The sequence below is a fragment of the Delphinapterus leucas genome, chromosome 4, assembly GCF_059928025.1.
Source record: "Delphinapterus leucas isolate spDelLeu-1000000601 "Yukka" chromosome 4, BTC_Dleu_Yukka2, whole genome shotgun sequence".
NCBI lineage: Eukaryota > Metazoa > Chordata > Mammalia > Artiodactyla > Monodontidae > Delphinapterus > Delphinapterus leucas.
Window position 1 is genome coordinate 49942352 of NC_143132.1, and position 24478 is coordinate 49966829.

A 24478-nucleotide genomic window follows, 5' to 3' on the forward strand; every position below is an offset into this window, starting at 1 on the left:
ACTATATGGAGTATTTGTTTCCTGACCCTTCTGAGTCTTTATAGCTTGCATTTCTTCAAACTGAAGGAAGACATACCTCCTTGACAAGCAGGAAAATTACTTAGGATGAGTATCAGTAAATAACCCTTGCCCATGGGATTTCCATGTATTGCTGAAGTAGTGTTTATAAACCGACTCTACCAAAGTTGTTTATTCCAGCAATGCCACTTCTTGATTTCAGGGTGAGAGCTCAACTGTGGGTCCAGATAGACAAATAAACAAAATTAATTTTCACAAATAACCTTCCATGATCATGTGATTCAAATGTGGATATTTGGTGGTCTCATGCCTCAGAGAACACAGGAGATGTTGGACAATACTTAGGACAAAAATCACTACCAACATGGCACTAGGCAAGGTGTATACAAGCCTAACACCATTGATTGGACATTGTACAAATTATTCTTGGGAACTCATTACATCTGTATAAAACTCATTTTCCAGATTACTGATTATATTCTTAAAGGCAATCATTTTAGTGTTTAATTTCATGTTTGATAATTCGGAGAGTTCCCCATTTACTGTGCATTTTGTTTCCTTTTTCATCTTGATTGTACATTGATTTGATTGAACATTAGTATGTGGAACCATTCCTGCAATCTGGCTTTTGGCATTTATAGACTGGACATTTATCATTGCCTTACCACTGTGAAGACATTTTAATTGTTATATTCAGATAATGAATAGATATTTGCTCAGAGAGGAGTTGAGAATCAGTATTGGGCAAATACAGGCATTTCTTTACTTTGTCTTTATGTTACCATACAGATTATTATTAAAATTACAGTCATTTTCATCTCACATTCTTCAGTTAAACCTGAAACTCAGAATGTTACAGAAGAATTCTTTTCAAAAAATAAAGAGATGATCAAAAATGTATATGTGCCTTTAATGCAATAGATTGCTAAGTACTCCAATATTTCATCTGCACACTCACAAAATATTACCTCACTCACTCAGTTTCTAAAGCCTGTTAGGCTCCTGATGGTACAAATGGAGTGAACTTTCAGCAACCTAACACTGGGCTTCAGAAATGGTGAAATCAGGAAGCCACTTAGAGTTTAATCTCCTGTCTATTAAGAATTCTTTTGGAGAAACATAAGAGTCGCGGTTTGGCACCTACAAGTGCATAGGAAACCTGTTGAGTGGAAACTGGCCCAGGTACCTAAGTCCTGAATAGATTCCTTTTTCATGAAAGGCTTGCTACACATGCTTATGTTCTGAAAGAGCGTGGCAGGGGGTGTGGGAAGAGTGGTCAGATGGGAATACCAATAGATTTCTGTGACATTTCAAAATGTAATAACATTCACCTTCCAAAATATTTATTTGGCAAAAAGAAAATTATTTGACCTAATCATTGTTTATATAAAGGTTAACACATGTTTTAGGAAATAATTTTTAAAGGACACCAGATCCTAAGAAAGAACTGTGTTTGTGAACACTCTTTCAGTGTCCTTAATACACCCATCTATTTTCTCGTGAGAAAGGAACACACTGGGTTCAGATAACACAAGGTGGTTGCAAAAGTTTGTTTTACATAGACTATTTAACTATAGGATGAAAAAATGGGAGCTGGAGGCAAATTGGATTCTACTTCTCCAAAGCTGAGAGAATAGAAAACAAAGCCTTTGCCCAGCAGAATTAGCAGATGGTCTAAATCTCCTTGGGGTACATGGGCTCAATTTAATATTGACTTAAGATTTCTTATTCAAAGGGTTTAGCCTCTCCTGAGAATTTAATAAGCTAGGTAAGAATAAACTGTGTCATTCAATTTGAGCATTATAATTTGTCTAGTATGATTCAAAAGAGTTATTAAGGTAGCTTTTTATGCTTGGGAAAAACAATAGCAACACGGTGTCCAGCAGTCACATTAGCTATGGCTGGTATAGGCCACTTCCTTAGAAAGTCAGATCTTAGATTCATCTGACTTCAAAAACTAGCCTTGATGAAGCAAGCACGATTCTATCGCATGATTCTATCCTCTGTATTTGAGATAAATCTGAGCAGACAGTGAATACATGGGAGCCCAGAGGCAAACCTTCAAAAGGATCATTCAGCCAAGAATAATGAGTTGACTATAATAAGATAAAGTTTATTGTGAATAAATATAAATTCCTTCATTTCGAGTGCAGACAAATAAAAACTTTTGAGAAAAAATCTGTAAATATATAAGATAGGGGAGATGGAATTTAGCAGCAACATGTATAAAATTAGCCTACTGTATTAGGGCTCTCCAAAGAAACAGAACCAACGGTATAATATATTCTCTCTCTCTCTCTCTCTCTCCCTCTCTCTCTAAATATATATATTTTACATATATATTTACTGTTGGCTGTATGGAGAGGGCTTAGAAAGTAAAACATTTAAAAGGTTTCTTTAAAATGATGATGGAGAAAAATTGATTAATATTTTTCCATTTATGAAGCTCAGGGAGTGAATACTTTTCCATATACATTGTAATTTCATCCATAATTGATATGTTTCTGTAGGTCAAAACCATAGATTAGAAAAACTAGAAAATGTTAATTTTGTTCTTTATTTCTTATCCTCTGTTTTGTTAGGATAAAGCCACAAAATACCTTCCTGAATGTGTCAAAAAAGTAACTATGATGTTATGATTTTGAAATGATTATAATAAAACTAACATCAAGACGGTACCTTTGGATGTACCATTTTTCCCCTTCACGACGTGGTACTTTTTATATGATATACGTGAAACTGTGATGTTGGGCCTCATGGACATTCAGTATTATGTATAAATGGACATAGGAAATTCACTCTGTGACTCAGGAAAATGCCACTACTGGCTAATTGAGCAGTACTGTCTAAAAGAACAAGATTTTAACAGGAAACTGTCTCATTTTTTTCTAGTAAGAAAATACCATTGACTATTACGACTTCTAGACAACGTGGCAAACTAGTAGCTCAAAGATTTAATCCAGTCCAAATATGTGCAAATGATTTTAAAACATGAGACAGCACATAAAATGTGGGTAGTTTCAAATAATCTACTCTTTCCTTGAAAAATTGGAATGTCTGGCAATGTTGAGTAATGTATTCCTGCATGGCAAAAGTCTCCTGAAAGAGTGTAGCCATTGCTTCGTGCCCTGGAATTGGATACAGTTCCAGCTTCTCACCCAATGTGCCCATGTGCCCCTTCACCAGGTAGTTTGCATCACTCATTACATTACCTTCCAGCCCTTGTAGTCCTTGAAGTTTGTTTACTGTCTTAGAAAAGAGGTGATGCTCAATTTAACTAAAGAGTTCAGAACAAACTCCCACCATCCTCGAATGTGTGTTGAAACGATTGCAGTAGCCTACGTTTCTAGCTTAGAAATTTCTTAGAATCCTTGGTTTTAAAAAGAATGGGCCCATTTTATTATGACAATAGTGATATGATTAGAACAATTTTTCCTACCATTATCTAGTTTGTGGCTTTCAACATAGATTTGCTGGAAATACAAACCACAGTTTCAGTGCTTTTATTGGCAAATCGGGCTGTATTGGTGAACTGATACAGTAACTGCAGTTTTATAGCCACCAGCACTCCAATTTACAATTATTTTAAATTTAATGCTTTTGATTAGGCATTTCCAGAAATGAATGTGCCTAAGTAATCTAAGAAACAAGGAAATGCCTTATAAATCTAGGATGATTTAAAAGCTTTCTTAAAGTTATTCAATACCAGATACCTAATAAAGCTAGTTCCTGGAATTGCTCATCTGTAAATAAATAACTACCAAGAAGCTGTAGTACCATAAATACTGTAATAACCATGAATTCTTCATTGAAAGCATCTAGAATATGTTAGTACATTGTATATAAGGAGCATCTCTAAAAATACCTGAAAAAACAAACAGAGGTTTAAGTATCCTGAGACATATGAGCAACAATATACCAGTATTTCCACTGATGGTCTTAAAGTAATAAATTCAACATTCCTCTAATAACATTTTCCCTTTTTGTGGTACAATAATACATTCAATACAATAGAATTTTAGTGTAGCCTGTAGCTGCTTGCTAACTTATCAACCAACAATTTATGCTGATCAAGAAGCAAGGCTAATTTATTTGGCTTTTAGACTCTTGAGATTAGAAATGTTTGGTTAAATTACTTGTTGAGTTGAGAAATCGATTGCACTTATGCGTAAAGCTTGTTTGGGTCCTCTTTCAAGTATGGCTAAATCTGTATTTATAATTTGTCTACAATGCTGCATGGCCTGAAATCCCATTAGGACATAGAGCCAATTTCTTTGTGTATAAGAATACATGGGGGGGCTTCCCTGGTGGCACAGTTGTTGAGAGTCCGCCTGCCGATGAAGGGGACACGTGTTAGAGCCCTGGTCCGGGAAGATCCCACATGTCGCGGAGCGGCTGGGCCCGTGAGCCATGGCCGCTGAGCTTGCGCGTCTGGAGCCTGTGCTCCGCAACGGGAGAGGCCACAGCAGTGAGAGGCCCGCGTACCACAAAAAAAAAAAAGAATACATGGGCTACAACTGGTTTTGTTAGTGCCTGAAAAAACTATAACACTCCTACAATGTAGCTCTGCAGTAAGAAACCTGTTAGGGTGCATCTATGAGATGCCTACATGCCAACTGAAAATGAAAAGTAAAGTAAATTTGTGGGGGAGAATCTCTGATGTCAAAAACTATTTTCTGGGGACTTGCCTGGTGGGCCAGTGATAAAGAATCCGCCTTACAATGCAGGGGAAGCGGCTTTGATCCCTGGTCAGGGAGCTAAAATCCCACATGCCATGGGACAACTAAGCCCACGCGCCACAACTGCTGAGCTCACGCGCCTCAACTAGAGAGCCCCTGTGCTGCAAACTACAGAGCCTACACGCTCTGGAGCCTGCATGCCACAGCTAGAGAGAAGCCCACGCACTGCAATGAGGAGCCCGCATGCCTCAGCGAAGATCCTGAATGCTGCAACTAAGACCCGATGAAGCCATAAATAAATAAATAATAAATAAATCTTAAAAAAATAGTTTCTGGCTGCTGGATTAACTGATTATATCAAAGTTTAAAAATCAACATATATATATATTTCTGAGATCCTTTATATATTGAGCTCAGGTCCATCTTAAAAGAACTCTGAAAATGAGACTAAACATTTGGGTGATACAAACTTTATCAAGCACAGAGGTTTAGAGCTACAAAATTCTTATATTTATTTTATAATACCGTTCTTTATTGTGAAGCTAAAACTTTGCTTTAATAGAAAATTATGCTAAAACTAGTCTTATTTGCCTTTTCCTTTAACTTTGAAAAAAACATATTTATATCCCCACTTTCAAATACATTTCCTGTAATTTGTTACTGTTTTTCTTCATTCATTCATTTATTCAAAATATATTATCGAGTGCCTCTTATGGGCCAGGCTTTCTCCTGAGTACTAGGGAAGCATTAGGGAACAAGAAGAACCTATGGTAGGGATTACATTCAGGTATGTGTCTGGAGGCAGAAGACATAAATAAGTTATGCAGTATGTTAGAAAATAAGTGCTATAAAACTGGATAAGATGGAGTCATTCAGGACGCAGTTGTACATAGTGAAGTGAAGAGGGCAAAGACTGAGCCCTGGAAGCAGTTCCATCACTGAGAAACAACTGTGAGACTACAGTGGAAATCAACCTTTATCCCTTCCCCAAGACACAGAGTGCTGGCGAATGTCAACTTCATCATTCTAGGTTTGACTCTAATGATAAAAAGTCAAAAATCTCACCTTCATGTCCCACACCAGAAAGATACTTTTATTAAATGACAGAAAGAACATAACTCTCCTGTAAGCAAGATCCTAAAATACCGACTTATTAACTATGCTCTATTATTGCTCCATGTGACAAGGAGGGCTTTTTACTTTCATTTTCTAGCTGGAGGAATTCAGTCATTGAGGTTTTAGTTATATGATTTTTAAAGGAAGTTGGGAGTGAGCCATCTAGTTTGAGAAAACAGAAGTCAGGGTGCCTTCCTAGTCTAAATTCAGTCTTTTTTAGGTACTAAAGGGCACTGGTCACTTCTTCTGATTATGAAACATCCTTTTCTGGACAGGATGACTGTCAGATTTCCACTTCTGATGCTATCAGATACTGATGAATATTTTATGTGGCTAAATTATTCTCTGATACAAGCATATGTTGCATATACAACTAATCACTATTCAACCAAGTCACACAGCCTATAAGACAAGAAATCCTCGTAATAAAGGGGCTCAGAGTTTTCAAATAGCTGATACAATTTTCCCTTGGAAGTTTGTGGAATTGCTGTTCACTACATTTTTAAAGCAAAGTAGTAACTCATACTGTCAGCTACTTTATCTCAACTATTTTATATTTTCCTTGCGAAAGCCTCTAATGGAATTTCTCTCTTTTTAGCTAACCAACTTGTAGGGTATGTGTGTAATGGTATTCAATATTTATGAAATGTTCATTTTCTCATAGGATAGAAGCTGCTGATTTTTTTATGTAAATGACAGAATGTATTAATTGCTACTTGAAGCTGTTGCATTTTTATTTAACTTTTAAAATGGTGGAGAACATGGCAGAGATGTGTTCAAAGTAAAACCTGAAACATCGCTTGAAAACATCTCACTCAAAAGCTTCATTATGGAGTAAAACAGCCTCTGGAGAATGATGCTGCAGTTCTGTCAGCATTATTAGGAAGGCCTAAAAAGAGGTTTCCTAGAATTGTTTTTAATCAAGAAAATACAAAGAGTTTTATATTGATGGTATTCAAGAAGTTGGTAGATTCATGTATCTCATATTTACTCAGGAGGAGAATGGTATTATAACTATGCTTGTTTATGGAACTGACACTTCCCTGAAAAACATGAACCTGAATTTGTCTGGTATAGAAAGTACCAAACTCCCTTTCAATACTAAACAGGAGATAGAAGGCAATGTGAATAGCCTCTGTCTATTATTTTTTAGTAGTTATATTAGCTTTAAATTCACTTACCATTTAGGGAAAGAGTTTGGTTCAGGGGATTTACTAGAAATCTTAAAAGGCTGAACTCTTGGATTTTAATCTCAGTTCACAGTAGCCATAGGCAATTTGCCTCTATCACAGAAGCAATTGAGAACTTAAATGTTGTTAAAGTACCCTAAGCCAATTGAATAAAATGAAATTTTATAAAGGTATCAGCTAGTGGTATTACTGATAAAATAATGTCCTTTTTCAGGATAGCAATTATTATTAAACAGCTGATGGAGTAACATAAATCTATACAATGGGCTCCAAGCTTCCCCACAGTCATCCCTAAGCACAGTAGTGCATGAAGTGCATGAAGCAAAGCTTTACTGTGGTCAGAGTATCTCAAAAACCTTTCCCTGTGGCACCCAAATCCCAGCTTCCCACTTTTCTTCTCAATGAGAAATGATAATAGCTTTTGGGGTGGAATGCTTAGATGACATCCAAACCCATTCCAAGGCTCCAAAGCCTGGTGGAAGTCTCTAAACAAAAGCAGAGATTGTGAAGCAGGTTCAGTGTCTAGCTCATTCTTCACAATTGGGTCCTGTTAGGTTTTTCGCATTGATGGCTTCTTAGTCATTATTATCCCAATCAAACTAGTTTTCACGATGATATTCCATATCCCATTTTCATCGCTACATGAAATGTAGTATTGAAAAGACCAGGCATCTTTCATGAAGCACAACAGGACATTGATAACCATGCAGATTAATTCCCAATCCAATCTCAGGCCTTGTTTCTTACTTTATGATTTTTTTCTAGACCAGCAGGCTGACGATGGCTCGCTTCACACATACCACTCAAGACTTCTGTACAGTGTAAAATAGAAGATCAAAAGCAGGTAGGGAAAAAAAAAAAAGAGTAAGGGAATGAAATGAAAATTGAAAGAGATGTAGTTGGAAGGAAACAAAAGTCTATAAAAGATGAGCTCAAGTTTCATGTTGGTGATGATTAATCTTGCAAAAACTTCTGGGACCTGTGGAAGCATTTGCTTGTCTAAAATCCAGTTTTTTTTTTTAAACTTCTCATAATGAGCAACTCACCTCCCATTTGAAGGATCAAATCTTTTCTGAAAAAGAAGTGTGGTAAGGCCAACATTCAGTCACACGCGGCAGAGCCGGGCACATGGAGGACAGCTGACTCCACAGAACCAGGGACTTGGGTAAGTGCCCAGCACTGAAGCCACCTAATGTGACTACAAATGCTCCCTTTTTAGTAAGCATGGAAAATTCATTTTAATTTAATAACGTGTTTACGACATAAGGCAGCCTCCAGTAAAACTTTTCTGGTGGTATGGTTCCAGTGATGGGTAACGGTTGGGCTGGCAATTAAAATGTAGCAAAAGAAAGTGAAAAATATCTTCCCATATTTGGAAACAGAAAGGTGGAAACAAAATTTTATTTTGTGAATTGTAGTCCCATCTGAAATACTTTGATTAGATTTTGAGAAAGAACTGACTTTTTGGGCGGTTTCTTCAATTCTAAGCATAGAGCTTGAGGTCAAATGTTGTACAGGTTTGCCACACCACTGTATTCCAGACTCCAGTCCCATCCACGGTCTGTCACCAGTCAGCTTCAGCCCACAAATATTCCATTAGTGGAAGCAAACAGGCATTTATATTTGAGATTTCTTATCAGGGTTCTACCATACCAGAAAAGCTGGCTGAATATGGCATCATCTCGAATTACAGAGATTATATGATAATTGAAGATAATTATGATCTATTTTTCTTTTAAATGAAAATTATTTTAATGATGAGCCTAGTATTGTTTGAATTGACATGGAATCTCACACAACTTGGGAGAAGTCATCCATGACTTAGAGGAAACGTTGTGATTTCCATTTCTTGGGTGATCTCTAAGGCTCCTTCTTTCCAAGATTGCCTTTGGTAAAACCAGTTGTTTGTGGTGTTAAGAAAAAGACCTCACTTCTTAGGTTCATGTGTTGGAGATAATAATCTTTTTGGTTCTCAGGAGTGTGACATTATTTATTTTGCTGCTCTAAATTGGCTTCTTATAATTTGTTTTAGGGGCCAAAGCAAAACAATTCTAAACTGTCAGTTTAAATAAATTTGGTAGTAACAACAAAGGAGTTGAATTCAGTTAAAAACCTAGTATTTCTTTTAATACATAATAGAAAATATCTCTTTATTATTTTATTTTTCAGTTACTAGCTTTCTTCTGAGGCACATATTAGAACTACTATTTGAACCATTGCTCCTACTTATTTTTAAATGTCCCTAAATGAATTTTGATTTTTCTTCACTGATTGTTATAATGCTTAGCAAAATATAAAAACCTAGAAATATGCTCTATGTCCATTCATTTTAGAGATTTTCAGAAATATCCTCAAAATAAAATATAGTTATTGTTATTAATAGTCACATAATATAGTATCGAAATCATGCAAAATCTACATTCCTTTCAAGACTTTTAAAGCTTTTTTCCCCCCTTTAAAAGAAGGGCTATAGTAATGTGCAGAGGCAATAAAAAGTTGAATTTTTCTGCTAGGAAATCTTATTCTAAAGGTAACTTTTGAACCATGAGCAGATGCTCAGAATATTATCTATTTAGTTAAGGCATCAAACAGAATTACTGACAATTCATATTTTTGTAACTTTTTCAAAAGCTTGAATAGTATTAAGTTCACTGGTAGAGAACGATAATCTTTTGTATCATTTAAACACCTATTAGCAATGTTTGCTTGCAAGGAATTCAGTTTTTTGGTTCATTTACCAAATTCATGGGCTTTTTTTTCCTGTATTTAAGATGGAATCTAAACTGGGTTAAGACTATAAATTAAACTTGATCTGGTTTGCTGTGTTTTGTCTTCATTACAAAATGGTATAGCTAGGAGCCAGGCATAACAGCTTTACTAAGATATGATAAAGTAGACATTAGGCTGAGTTTTACAGATTCAGAGTCATTGATGATTGTTATTAGAAGTCTAATTTGATTTCAACTGGGAAATTTTAGGAATTCCAAACTCTCAAGACTTCAATGGTGAGGTGAAGAAAGGAACACCTCAAAAGAGTAAATGATCAATTCAACTAGTTCAATAGTACTTTTCCAAATATTTTAAGAGTATCATAGTAAGTATTTTATTGCTAATAACCAATGGCCTTTACCAAGGTTTATAGAAAAATATATTATTGAGAAAATGATATTGGCTGAAAGAAATCCCCTCAGAAATGGACTGTGTCCTATTCACCAGATTTACATGTTGTGTGTGTGATAGTCATATACTAATTGTTTAAAACAGGGTCTGCAAACTTCTCTGTAAAGGGCAGGTAGTAAATATTTTAGTTTTTTTGGGTCTCTGTAATGACTACTTCTGTTTGCCATTGTAGCTCAAAAGTGGCCTTAGAAAAATACGTGCACAAGTGAGTGTGGCTATGTTTCAATAACATTTCATTTGTAGGCACTGGACTTTTTTTGGTTTACTTTTTGGTTTTTGGTTTTGGTTTTCTTTGGCCACGCCTCACAGTGGCTTGCAAAATCTTAGTTCCCTGACCAGGGATTGAACCTGTGCCCCTGCAGTGGAAACACAGAGTCCTAACCACTGGACCACCAGGGAATTCCTGACACTGGAATTTTTGAATTTTATATAATTTTGGCTTTTCATGAAATGTTATTCTTCTTTTGACTTTTTGCAACCATTTAAAAAATGTGAAAACTGCTTTTGCTCATGATCCATACAAAAATAGGTGATAGGTAGAATTCAGCCTGTAGACCATAGTTTACTGAGCCCTGGTTTAAAGTATTAGTTTTCTAGAACTCGCAGTGGGTTATATGTACTAGTATCTCAAAAAATATAAAAACCAGAATTATATACTTGGATATTTACGGATTTTTTTAAAGTGACCAAAAATCATTTAGAATATAGAGAGCCAAACTTAGAAGAAGAAAAAAAGCAGTTGCTAAGCCTCAAGAACAATGACGTTAAAGATAGATTAATATGACGTTTTGTTATTTCTTTTGTTGTGAGCGTGAAAAATTCAGATGCTGAATACACAAGATATTTTTAGTTTGGTTAAAAGGAACTGAGACCAAATGAAAACGTCAGTGGCTTTATTTGCAAAGTTAAGATTCTCTGTAAAATAAGGTTGACTTTAAACTTTCAATAACATTATAGTCATTTAATATGAAATTACATCATTAGAGAAAATAAGAAAGAATGAAGACCACTTATTGTCAAATTGTTAGAATTTAAAATACAATATTTGCTCAAATATGCTTATCTGATAAATAGCCAGAGTTCATATAACCACACTGTCTCTTTCTGAACACACCATCATTAATGAAAATCTTTTGTACATTACATGAATTGTACTTTCAAATTAAATAATTTATCTCTAGATAAGATATAGTATGGAATTAGAAAGAATTCATGGCTAACTTTTCTTTCTATTTTAAATGTAATTAACTATAATTTGGATATAAGAAGTTAAAATAATTGATAGCTTTTAAAACAACCTTCTAGAGATTTTAAATCATTATCCATAGAATATATACATTTAAAAAACTTATGTGTATTTGTGTATTATGCATATTTGGGCTCACATATTTGAATTCTGGCACAGCAATTCTATTTAGGAACTTCTTTAGAATAAGTATTTAAAATTAAAGTAATGTATTTCTGGCTTCTAAAATTCCTTGCTTTATCAATTCTATCATAGAAATGTGTTCCATCAATGTTACTGGAGTGAAAGTAGACTTAGGAAGGGACTATTTTTAACTTTGATGGGGTTTAGTTTGTAAAAATTTTAAAAATTGAAAATATTATTTACAGGGCATAAAAATACTCCCTGAACGTTTTTTAAAAAGTGAAGTAATTAATTAAAGCTATTCAGAGAACATAAAAATACTAGCTGAGCATTTTTTGAAAAACAGAATCACTTAACCAATTATATTCAAGCAATTTTTACTCCAAGAGTTTTATATACCTAGGTATAATTTTAAGTCAAGTTCTAGACCCCAAATCTCATTTTCGTTTGTATTAAAACCACATAAAAGTCAATACAAATGATTTCTAGTGATGGGTGGATGGATTTGAGGATTTTAAGTGATGTTTTGATGATACTGAAAATTTTAATTTCAATAGTGATGTAATCCTTAAAAAAAACCAAAGCATTATCATGATCAGGATAGATGTCGATATGCTTGATCTTCTACATTTTGATAGTGTGTTAGTATCCCTTTTGTAACAAGATAATCATTCCTTATCTTGAGAATCTACAGTGGACCTGGCACTATGCTAAGTCCTAAATACAAAGGTGAAAATAACATTCTTGCTTTCATGAAACTTACGGGTTATTAGGAGAGAACAAAGATGCACATCTTAGTCAACTGGGGTGGTTTTGACTGCAGGAGACATTTGGCAGTATCTGGAGATAGGAAGTGGTCATGACTTGAGGCGGAGTTCTTCTGGCACATAGTGGGTAGAAGCCAAGGATGCTATTAAACATCTTACAATGCTGTTAAAATATCCTACAGCAGGGCTTCCCTGGTGGTGCAGTGGTTGAGAGTCCGCCTGCTAATGCAGGGAACACAGGTTCGTGCCCCGGTCCGGGAAGATCCCATGTGCCGTGGAGTGACTGGGCCCGTGAGCCATGGCCGCTGAGCCTGCGCGTCCGGAGCCTGTGCTCCACAATGGGAGAGGCCACAACAATGGGAGGCCCGTGTAGCGCAAAAAAAAAAAATATCCTACAGCAAAGAATTTATCCAGTCTAAAATGTCAGTAGTGCTGACTTTGATAAACCTTGATCTAAGTGTAAAACATTTTTTGAACTGTTATTATAGAATGATGCACAGACTCTGGTGGGAACACAGAAGAGTCAGTGGTCAATTTAATATCTCAACAAACAAGAACAGTTGTCTTGATAGAGGAATATTTTCAAAGAAGAGCTGTGCTTGAGCTGATTCTTGAAAGGCTGAATGGAGAGATGTTCCTGTAGGGAGAGGGTGGAGTTGGAAAGAAGAGCTTTCCAGACAAAGTCAGTAAAGTGAGCAAAGGCATGGATGTGTAAAATAACTTCTTATCTTTGGGAACTATACAAAGTATAGTGTGTAGGTTGGGGTGGGAGTTTGGGTGGGTAAGTAGGAATCTCATCTTGGGAGCTTTTTCTTACTATGTCATGTAGAGTTGGGTTTTCTCCTGGAAGGTGTTAGAAATGATGAAAGATTTTGAGCAGGGACATAAGATGAAGCAGCCTATTTGTAGGATTCATCAGCCATGGTGTGAAGTGTCATGATTATTTAAGGGAAAGTAAAATCCTACTTCATTTGACCAGAGAAGAGACACAAGAGGATATAGTCTTTCAGTAGGAAAGAAAATTCCTTACTTCTTTTCCTATAAATGTTATGCTTCTGATTCAATATCTTTCACTTTATTTGTCAGAACTATATCAAAGCAACAAAAACTTAGCCTTAACTCATTTTCTGTAGTTTTATAAATGTGTTATGTTGCTGATTGGCTGACTCTTGTGGACAGAAGCTGCCATGTTGTAGATTCAGGTAGCATTGTCCTTCCTTGGAGGTTCTATTTTCAGACTCTTGTTGTGTAGCCATGGTGAAGAAAAAAAAAATCTGCTTACCAATGAAAAAAAGACAACTATAAATGGAATCTCAGCTGTAGCAAAACCTTATTCTTCTGTCTCAGTGGTTCTCAACCCCGGATACTTACTCATTAGAATCGCTGGAGGGAGAGATTTGTGTTTCTGTATTTCTTGAAACTCCTCACATTAACTCAGACAACTCTGCCATGGATACAAAATATTAACCCCACATTTTTTTATTTGGCTTTGAAATGACTTCTTTTTTAGATTTTTTTCAATTTAAACACACCTTCATATTTCCATTAAAAGTTAAAATGATCTTTTAATTTTTTTTAGCATACACCTACTTTCAAAGAGTAGCTTTCTGATAGTGTAACAGAGCAAGAAGGAAGTAGTCTATGATTTCTTATATAAAATCCACAGACTGTATGAATCTCACTCATGTAGCAGAGAGATAACTAGAGATTTGAACATGAAGTTTTGAACGGTGATATTTATATTGATACTTTTAAATGGTCTTATTTTGTGCTGCTCATCTCTATGATCAGTTGGTTCACATGGCTAGAGTGTGGTGCAATGAAGCAGGTCTAGGAGTTTGATCTTCCTATGGCCCACTCCCTGTTCTTTAGCCATAGATTATATTATTATTATCCTTTTGCTTGCTTCTTTTGTGGGGCCAGTCAAAACTTGTTTGTGGGTAGGGACATTTAGCCCATATGTACCATGTTTCTACCTTATTCTAAACTGGTGGGTTTCAAACTTTTGACTATAACTCACAGTCAGATATTTTACATTGCGATCTAGTAGACACACATCCATCCATACATGTATAGCACATAAATATTTTACAAAAATAATCTATTCCATTACATCCTGTACTATCCCATACTATTCTATTTCATGAGAAATGTTATTCTTGACCCACTAAACTGATATACTAGCACAATAGTTATTTAAAAAGGTTTTTCTAATCTAAACCCATGATTTTCAGCACAGCCTGTGGGTTATAGCATCCTCCTAAGGGGGTCAGTAAAACCCTCAAGGGGTGTGCAGATAGCTTGAAAACAAAACTGTTCTTTGTTCCATTGCTTTGATTTGTGTTTAGTGAAGACAGTTAATTTGTATAGATTTTCAAATATTGCATGTAGGAGAAAATGAGATTATTTAACTTTTTGAAAGATCTAATCCCTACTTTTCTTCAAATACCATTTATATTTTATCTTTTTCATGGAGTCATCTGATGAATGGACCAAACTAAACACCCATTGAAATTCGCTTAGCAGTTAAGTATGTATTGCTGGGTGACACCTTTTGTGTAATTCTTTGGGTCAGAGACATTTATGTTATGATGAGCTCTGGTTTTCATACTGTTCTTGATAGACTATTTACCAAAGTAGTCTGAAGAGGTGGGATCTCCGTGACTCTGAGGATTTATGTTTAAATTTGCCAAAGTTTCTGCTGTACTAGTTATAATGAAACACTGTCTGCAGTCTCATCCACAATAATACATTCTTTTGCTCACCTCCTTCCTTCTGCTCACCTCCTTCCCCTCATTTACTTCTGTCTGAGATCCACTGTAAGGGCAGTTTACCTTGCCTACTGTGGCCCACAGCCATCTAGAGCTTGCCTGATGGTTCAGATCCCAGAGACCATTTTGGTTTATGAGAGAGAGCTGAAAAGTTGTGTTTAAAATTATGTCTTATATTCCTAACCCTGGATATAACCAGGACTATAACTTTGTTAGAATTATGTTCATCTCATCTAAAACACAAAAGCTCATAAGCTATCTTCTTAAGAAGTGATAACTCTCCTCCCCTTCATAACTCTCATTCTCCAATATCTTGACCTCATTGACTTCCATCCTATAAATGTTAGGCTGATTTCTGCCTCTTTCCCCTAACTCTACTAGATAAAGGATGAAACGTGCTTTTTTCAAAGTTTCTGTAACCCAGTTTTAGTTAGTCACTTAGATCATGTAGGTCCTTATTTTACAGATAACCAGAAAATCAAAGAGAAGCAAAATGAGTTACTCAAGTTATCACAGAATAAGTTACCACTAGGTCCCCTGATTTTGAGTTTTTATTATGATAAATTACAAATATACAAGATGTTGAAATAATAGCATAATCTTTAATATTTTTTCTATATTTCCTACACACACACACAAAATTTTTTTTCAATGAGTTATTTTTAAAACAGAAATACTGCTGCTCCTTGAAAGTCAGGATTAATGCTTAATTCTTTCCTCTTAACTACTGATTTTCAGAGTAAGGATTTGATATAATGATCGCTTCCAGTGATCTATGAATAACCTTTTAAATTCATAAAATAGAAACAATTAATGTGGTGCTTATTGAAATGTTTAAATAGAAGGATTTAAATTTTAGGTTCTCCCCGACTACAACATCAATTCTTGAGTAATGCTTTTGTGTGTGTATCTCATTTCATTATGTCCCGAAGTGTTGTGCTTTGTGGACACAATTTTGTTGTTAGCAAATAGCTGAGCTAGAGATATTAGAAATTATTACTTCGGAAGCTTCTTTTAGTTACCTCCTTTTATATTATCTATTACAAGCATGCACTACCTAGGAAAAACATTTAACCACTTGGTATCAATTCCCACATCTAAAAAACAAAGGCAGCTCTCTGTTCACTTCAATGTATTCCTCAGAGTGTTGTCGTGAAGGTTAATATTACATCCCCCCAAATAGTTCAACATGACAAAAAAATTATGAACAATAATGAGAACAGGTTTGAAAATGTATTTCAGGCAGAACAAAGTGCTGTTATAAATTACCAGCAGCCTATTTTATTTTGTGATTATTGCTTCCTAAAGGCTTTTGAGACCTTTGAGAAACAAACAAATATAGATGCAAGGAGAAATAAATAAAAATATAAAACCAATAACAACTTATTTATATTTTTTTATGTAATTTTAATTTTACCATTTTTGTCTGTGGAAGGACAGAGCTGCTCTAAAAGTGAAAGGGCTATTGCCATTTTTTTTTTTAACACTATTGAGATTAGGCTGTGAGACCTCTTACAGGTTTTATTTCTTATAAAAATGACAAGAGATAGATATGAGGGTGTTCTAGATGCAACATTTGCCACCTAATTGATTGTCATAGACAGAGTTAAAGAAGCAGTAGAAGATCTCTAAATCTTCCTGATATAGTAAAACCTAAATTCTGATAAGGGAGGTGATTTTAGAAAGAAGTCTCTGGGGAATTTATCACTATATTCTGTTACAGTTGTTAAAACATCATGCATTCACTGGCTCTTTATATCTGGAAGTCATCTCAGTCATTTCTAGCCAAACATTTCATTTCACACATGAGGTAACTGAGGGTAAGGCACATTATATGACTTCCCCAAGACCATAGACAATTAGTGACGAAATGGGAACCAGAGCCCAAGCCTGTGATTATATTTATTCAAAGGTATGTTAGTGTGTGTTGCATAAATGTCACATTATATGAATTAATGGGCAACATGAAAACAAAAATATCTCAGTAAGCCTCTAGAAGGAAGTTGTTGGGAGGCCCAGCCTGTAATTTATGATGATACAACAATGTTTTTTCCTAAGAAATCTTTCATTATCCCAAGGTCATAAACATATTCTCCATAAATTAACCTCTAGAAGTTTTAATGTTGATAATGTAATTATGAAGCTGAAGTGTTTGCCTTTTGATTAAAAACTTTTGGAGGGCAGAAACACATATTCAGAAATGCATATTCTGTGCATTCAGTGAAGTTACATCAAACTGGCATTTATCATCAACAAATTCAACTATGTAATCTTGGACAAAAAAGAGAAACACAATTAATTTAAATAGCATGTTCAGTCTTCCTGTTATTCCAGTCAATGAATTTATTTATGACTTTATGTAAGCGTGAGATAGACAACATCAAACTGATATCCTACAGTTGATCTTAGTTCCCCTGTAACTATGAGTGTAAGCATCTCAAAGTGTGGTATATGATTTTAGCGTTTAAAGGTGTGATTCTATCTCAGCTTTTATTATGGCTTCTGAAGCAAAATAACCATTTACTCTGTGTTTAGTGAGAGGTTTTCCTGATGTTCTGTTTTGAGTAATTGAAAAATATCTTCTGAATTTTTTAAGGATCAACATTAAATTAAAACTATAAATGACCAAACCTAACTATTTTTGAAGGTTTTAAGCTCAAATTCTGACTATTTATCTGTAAGTCTAAGCAGACTATGATAGTCATTTTTAACAGGTTTTTGAGAAATATTTGATTTTATTTGCAAGTAGTTAATTGACGTACAGAATAGGAAATTGAATATAATAAATTTTTATAAAAGGCAATTTAGAATGTTTGAAGGAGTTTAATTATCTGCTATAATAATCCATCTATAAATTATTTAACTAGCCCTTAAAAATAGATTTTAAAATTTGTTCAATCTTACATTTTCTTAACTATCTCAATAATATATATAATCATGTCAATTTTACCTTAAAAGTCTAAATTGTTTACTCAGTTACACATCTCAAATCAAAATAAAAGGACAAAACTGTTAGTTAAGTAGGTCAAATTCTCTAACACATTTGAATTACTAAGAATACCAACATGCATAGATTCTGTAACATGAAAAATGATTCTCTAGTTTTTGATTATCTTTAACACTTCTATGCCTACATAATCCTGGGGTTAATAGTTGCTGATAGATGGAAAGCACTTATCTTCTAAGCTAACTGCAATTGCTTATTAGCCAGAGGTTTTGACTGGGACAATGGGTAGATTCTTATTAGTAATCATCATGCAACATAACCTTATTTACAGCCTATACAAGGACTTCATAAATTAGAGAAGAATTGTTATAGCCCACATGACTTTTCCAGACCATATAATCCACATTTCTAATGTTCTTTAGATTCATGTTACATGTTAACTCAGTTTTTCTCTCTGTAATCGCAGTCATGCAGCTCTTAATATTTGATTAAATTTTGTATTTATGGGCTCAAGATATTTGAATGAATTTCATCTAGCTTTAAATATTTCTGATTTTGACAGAATCTTGCATTTTCCCACATTCTTTTGGTCTGGTGGGACCATAGAATTCTTACCAACGTAAAGTGCTCAAATTTTCTGTATTACAAGAGACTAAAGGACTATCACACCTTAAATGCAAAGAATAAACCTTTGCATTTATTTGTATTAACTTCTTGGTCTCTTTTTTTGGATCCCAGATTAAGGAAAAAAAACAGGTATAAAATATACTTTTGGTGAATTGGGGAAAATTGAATATTGAATTGATATTGGATGCTATTATGAGTTAATTGTAATTTTCTTAAGTTTGGTAATGGTATTGTGGTTATGTAGAGATGATCCATTTTTTCTTATGAGATGTGTGCTGAAATATTAAGGGCCAAAATGTCTGAAACTTAATACCAAATGATTCAACAATCACCATCACCACAACAACAGATAGATGGATGGATGGAGAAAGAAAGTAAAACAAAACTATGAGAAAATAATATCTACATGGACCCTTCACATCTCAAGACTGTGTTCGAGTGCATGGTGGCCTCAGCATCTGAGAATGTAACCTTGATAATATAGATCTCATCTCCAAAGATACTAATCTATTCAATTGTGAGAAGAAAACCTGGCTGTGAACAGCTCATGGATAATGTATATCTCTGTACAAGGTTTTGTATTTAAAATTAGTTTGCCTCTTGGATACATTCAAATGAAGATTTGTTCTTTCTCTTTAAATGAACTCAAATTATGCAAGAGACTGATTTTTGTCCATGGCAGGGAACACTTAATCCTTCCATTTCAAGATAACTCTGGTTTAAAATTTAGTTGCTTTGGTGTTAACTATTCAGTCATAGTCAATATTCTCTTCATCCCCCTTCTCCTAACTCCTCATGTTTCATGTATGGAAAGGGATGGTAGGGAGATAGTATAGTGCAGGTTTAAGGGCACAGATTCTGTAGCCAGATAACCTGGGTTCAGGCGCCGTCTCTACCATCTCCTAGGTGAGTGGCCTAAAGTAAGCTATCTAACTATGCTGTGCTTCAATTTCTTCACCTGTAAAATGGGGACAATTATAATACTTATAAGTTTGCAGTGAGAATTTAAAGGTAATATTGGTAAATAATGTTTAATAACTATTAAATAATGGTTATCAATAGTAATTATATAAACAAATAAATGATAAAAATTGATAAAGAATCTGATGAACAAATTCTTGCCTAGGTGGCTCCTTAGAGTTATGGGAGAAGCTACAGAGTGAAAAATCAGCAGGTGTAGGATCCAGTATTACTAACTACTCATAGGATTTTAGGCAATCTAAGATCTCTTTGGGTTTTAGTAAATGCAGATGTTGGAGAAATGATCTCTAAGGAGTTTTCCAGTTCTAATGCTTTATGACGTTACGGGAGAGATGTAAGTTCTAAATAAATGGATACATATCAAAGTCCTTTGAATAGTATAAAATATTTGATAAATGAATGTTACAAAAATCATCCCATGAAGTACACTCACAATATGCTTTCAGGAACAGGATCCTGGGAGGAGAATGACCAGAAGCATTGCTGCTTGCTGGCATCATTTACCCTTTGGCCTCTGGCATTCAACCTGCTAGCCATGCACATTGATTATTTTACCCATTTCTGCCTTCCACACATGGGGGATTAATCTCAATGCTAAGATCTCATGTGGCCTTAGAGGTCTATCTCCATAGAGATAGAAGAGGAGCTTTTTGACAAATTACCTGCAGCCATGGAGATTGTAGAGCCATGGTCAGATTGATTTGCTTTTCCAAGACAAATCTGGAAATTCAAATATTATGTTACAGGCACTGTGTCTCCTGTGCCACAGTACACCTCACCTCTTTCCTTGCTATCTGTCTCTGTCTTGCCGGTTATTTCCATCATAATGGAGCAAGGCTAACAATGTGGGCATGGTACCAGCTCCTATTGTCGTCTGATGCGCCAATGGGCTTTGGATATATGCGCATGTTGAGAGAACATTTAAATAATGTTTGTGTGCTGCACAGTCATAGAAACAACATTTCCACACCAGCTCCTTTGATCTCCTAAAAACCAGCTATCATAATACAAGCAGATGTTTGAATGGGTAGAAATAAATCCAGGTGGCTCCAGCCTACCCCATGGGGCCTCATACGACTCCATTGGCTCATTCAGGTTTGCCATTCTCCTAATCTTAGTGGGCACAGTTATCACATTTCAAGTAGGCCTGAGTTCCAGCCACAAAATTAATACAAACAAACAAAAAAATCCTTTCTACTAGAATGGTAAGGGGTCAGTGTTAGAGTTGGGGAAAAAAAAAAGCAAGGAGAATCAGTTTCTTCAACTAAAAAAATCAAGAAGAGCAGTCTATGTCATGGATTATTAGCAGCTCTGGAGCAAAAGATGTGCTTGACTTTAGTTTAAACCTGGTGCCAGTGTCAAAATATAGATGGCAGCAAATTGTAAATACTTAGCAGGTTACCAAATCTGTTTGAAGCAACTTGGAAGTGGAAATAATTCAGGAGGGAGCCAGAATCAGAAAAGTCTCCACAAAGGAGACATATTCCTGGAGAAAAAGAGCATTTGAGCAGAGGAGACTGCATATGAGAAAAAGAAAACAAACAAAAGCATGACATGTTCTGGAAGTTGTGATAAGAGCATATGCTAGACCACATATTGTGTGAGGTGGGGGTGGATAAGGAAGAGGTAAAGTAAACTAATAGGGAATATTTGGAGTCAGATTGAGGAATTGATGAGGAGCTTAAATAAAGATTCCAGTAAAGTTGCAAATAACAGGAGTGAAGCCTTTGGTATCTATGTGAGGGGTAGGAACAGTAGAATTGCAAATAACTATTAAAACTCTAGTTGGAGTTACTGAGTGAAACATAGGACTAAAAATACAGGAGAAAAATGTGATTGGGTGAAAAGTTAAGGTTTGTGTGTACTGCATCAGATACACACATAGGACTTCTATATGGAATACTTAGGCTGGAAATACGGGTCTGGATGTGAGGAGAGAGAGAAGAGCTGAAAATCTGATGACAAGAGAAGTACAGGGACTGGAACTTTAAATTTGTATGAAGTTGGGAAGTTTCAAGGATAGAAAGATGAAGAACGTGATCAGTGTGGTAGGAAATGAGCAATCATAAATGAAGGAGATTGGGTTGTTTGTTTTTTTTGATATTGAGCCGCATGAGCTGCCTGTATATTTTGGAGATTAATCCTTTGTCAGTTGCTTCATTTACAAATATTTTCTCCCATTCTGAGGGTTGTCTTTTCGTCTTCAATACAAAAATGGGCAGAAGACCTAAATAGATATTTCTCCAAAGAAGATATACAGATTGCCAACAAACACATGAAAGGATGCTCAACATCACTAATCATTAGAGAAATGTAAATCAAAACTACAATGAGGTATCACCTCACACCGGTCAGAATGGCCATCATCAAAAAATCTACAAACAGTGAATGCTGGAGAGGGTATGGAGAAAAGGGAACCCTCTTGCACTGTTGGTGGGAATGTAAATTGATACAGCCACTATGGAGAACAGTAGGGAGGTTCCTTAAAAAACTAAAAATTGAACTACCATACGACCCAGCAATCCCACTACTGGGCATATACCCTGAGAAAACCATAATTCAAAAAGAGTCATGTACCACAATGTTCATTGCAGCTCTATTTACAGTAGCCAGGACATGGAAGCAACCTAAGTGTCCATTGACAGATGAATGGATAAAGAAGATGTGGCACATATATACAATTGAATATTACTCAGCCATAAAAAGAAACGAAATTGAGTTATCTGTAGTGAGGTGGATGGACCTAGAGTCTGTCATACAGAGTGAAGTAAGTCAGAAAGAGAAAAATAAATACCGTATGCTAACACATATATATGGAATCTAAAAAAAAAAAAAATGTTTCTGAAGAACCTAGGGTCAGGACAGGAATAAAGACACAGACATAGAGAATGGACTTGAGGACACGGGGAGGGGGAAGGGTAAGCTGGGACGAAGTGAGAGAGTGGCATGGACTTATATACACTACCTATATGCCTATAGGCCACATGGGTGAATCAGTCTATTAAGATGTTGGAGTAACTAAAGAAAAAAAAAAAGGAAAAATTATGTAAATAAAATAAAAAGTAGTAATTATTCTATACATTAGCTACTTAAAAAAATACTTATTGCCCTGGCATTGATGAGGGTATTTTGTCCATTTGTCATCATGTGGTCCTAATTGGCCTTAGTAGGGAATTATCATCTGTTTGGTCTTTAGGTAGCATCACTGCCCTTGCTGTGTCCACCATGGCTGTCATATCTCACACATTCTCTGTGGACTTTAGTACCAACTCTAGGCTTCCAAACTCTTCAGTCTTCCAACTCTGGCTCTTAAAGTCCAGATGTTTGAGAACCAAAATCTTCTTGGTCTCTAGTAGTCAAAAACCATGGATCTTTATGCAATTTTCTCTACTTTGAGTTAAAATAAGGCTGTTTGGAAGTCAGAATTAGGCAATTTTCTTTTAATATAGGTTCTATTTTCATCTTCCTAAAAGGATCAAGAGCTGTGGGACAACAGAAGTGATCAGGAGGAAACTCATTCAAAATATTGTTATATTACTCAGGAATCCCACATAGAGATGGGCAATTTAGGGAATTTCCAGGGTAATTTTGACTATATGAGCTAGCTATAGATCCTAACTGCTCAATAGAATGCTATCCCTCTGAATGTGTTAGAAACATCCTCCTGTCAATACGTATTATAGTTTCCTGAGGCACTCTTTATTTTCTTTCATAGCACTTACCAAATATATATTTAAGTATATTTTAATGTATGCAATTATTAATGACTTTTCCTCTCTCTGGTTTTTAAACTCCGTAAGGGTAAGGACCATGCTTGTTTTGCTCATCACTGGATTGATTCCGAGTGCCCTGAGTCTAATACTTAGAAATTGCTCATAAAAATTTGTGGAATGAATAAATAAATGAATGGATTAACCAAGGAATATCAAATAGTGGAGTACTAATAGAAAGGGGCTCTTGTGTTCTTAGGTAAGAGTTGACCAAAGTATGAAGTTATCTTTATTGTTATTGGTACCCATGCAAAAACCTTTGATTTTTTGGAGGTGGGTTGATATCCAGCCAGAATATATCAGCATGGTGTCTCTTTTGATTGGCTGATTCCTGTGCTATGCCAGCTCATATGTATTTTGTACGTCATCTCTATTGAGAAATATTTTCATTCTGAAATGATCACACTAAGAGTCAATTGTTTAATTAATTAGAGGGAAATGGGCATTTAAGATAAATAAATTATCACTTTATTATTAATTTGTTATCACTGTACTTCATGAAAGGATGAAGGAAGTCAATATACTAACATATCTTCAAAGATACTTCAGAAGAATAAAATGTACACGTATCTTGAAAATGAACGTGGTAAATTATTAAAAAAAGCTTTTAGAGTGACTTAGTTCAATCTGTCAGTACCCCAAAAACTAAGGTGCTAGAATAACTGTTCTAAACTAAACACTGTAGATCATTTAAATGCTATAGATTACTTGAGAAAACCCTCAACAGAAAGACAGGTGAGAAATGTGGGGAAAGGGAAATAAATGAGCACTCACTTTGTGTCAGAGAAAATTGGAGTAGGTTTTAATCTTAGAAACAACCTTTAGCATTCATATTTCCTCATAGTATACATCAATATCTTTAGAGTCATAAAATTTCTGAATGTTTTCTTGATGACTAAACCTGTTTCCTTCTCTGTTTGAGGCATTATTCTGAAAGTACACGGTGTGTTTTATTCTTTGTTTAGCAAGACAAGGACATTCTATGTTAAAGAATGTGTATGTACATAGTAATGGATATTTCTGATGAAAGTTTTATATTTTCATTTTAATATGTATTTGCCTC

General features: G+C 35.1%; 1 protein-coding gene across 1 annotated transcript in view; it reads left to right on the top strand.

The window, feature by feature from the left end:
• ZPLD1 (zona pellucida like domain containing 1) overlaps positions 1–24478 on the top strand; it is a 133159-nt gene that overhangs the window by 49549 nt on the left and 59132 nt on the right. Inside the window, exon 3 of the mRNA XM_089910510.1 lies at positions 1–24478. This exon is cut by the window's left edge and continues 16787 nt beyond it; it is cut by the window's right edge and continues 6687 nt beyond it. The gene's annotated coding sequence lies outside the window, so the exon portion shown is untranslated.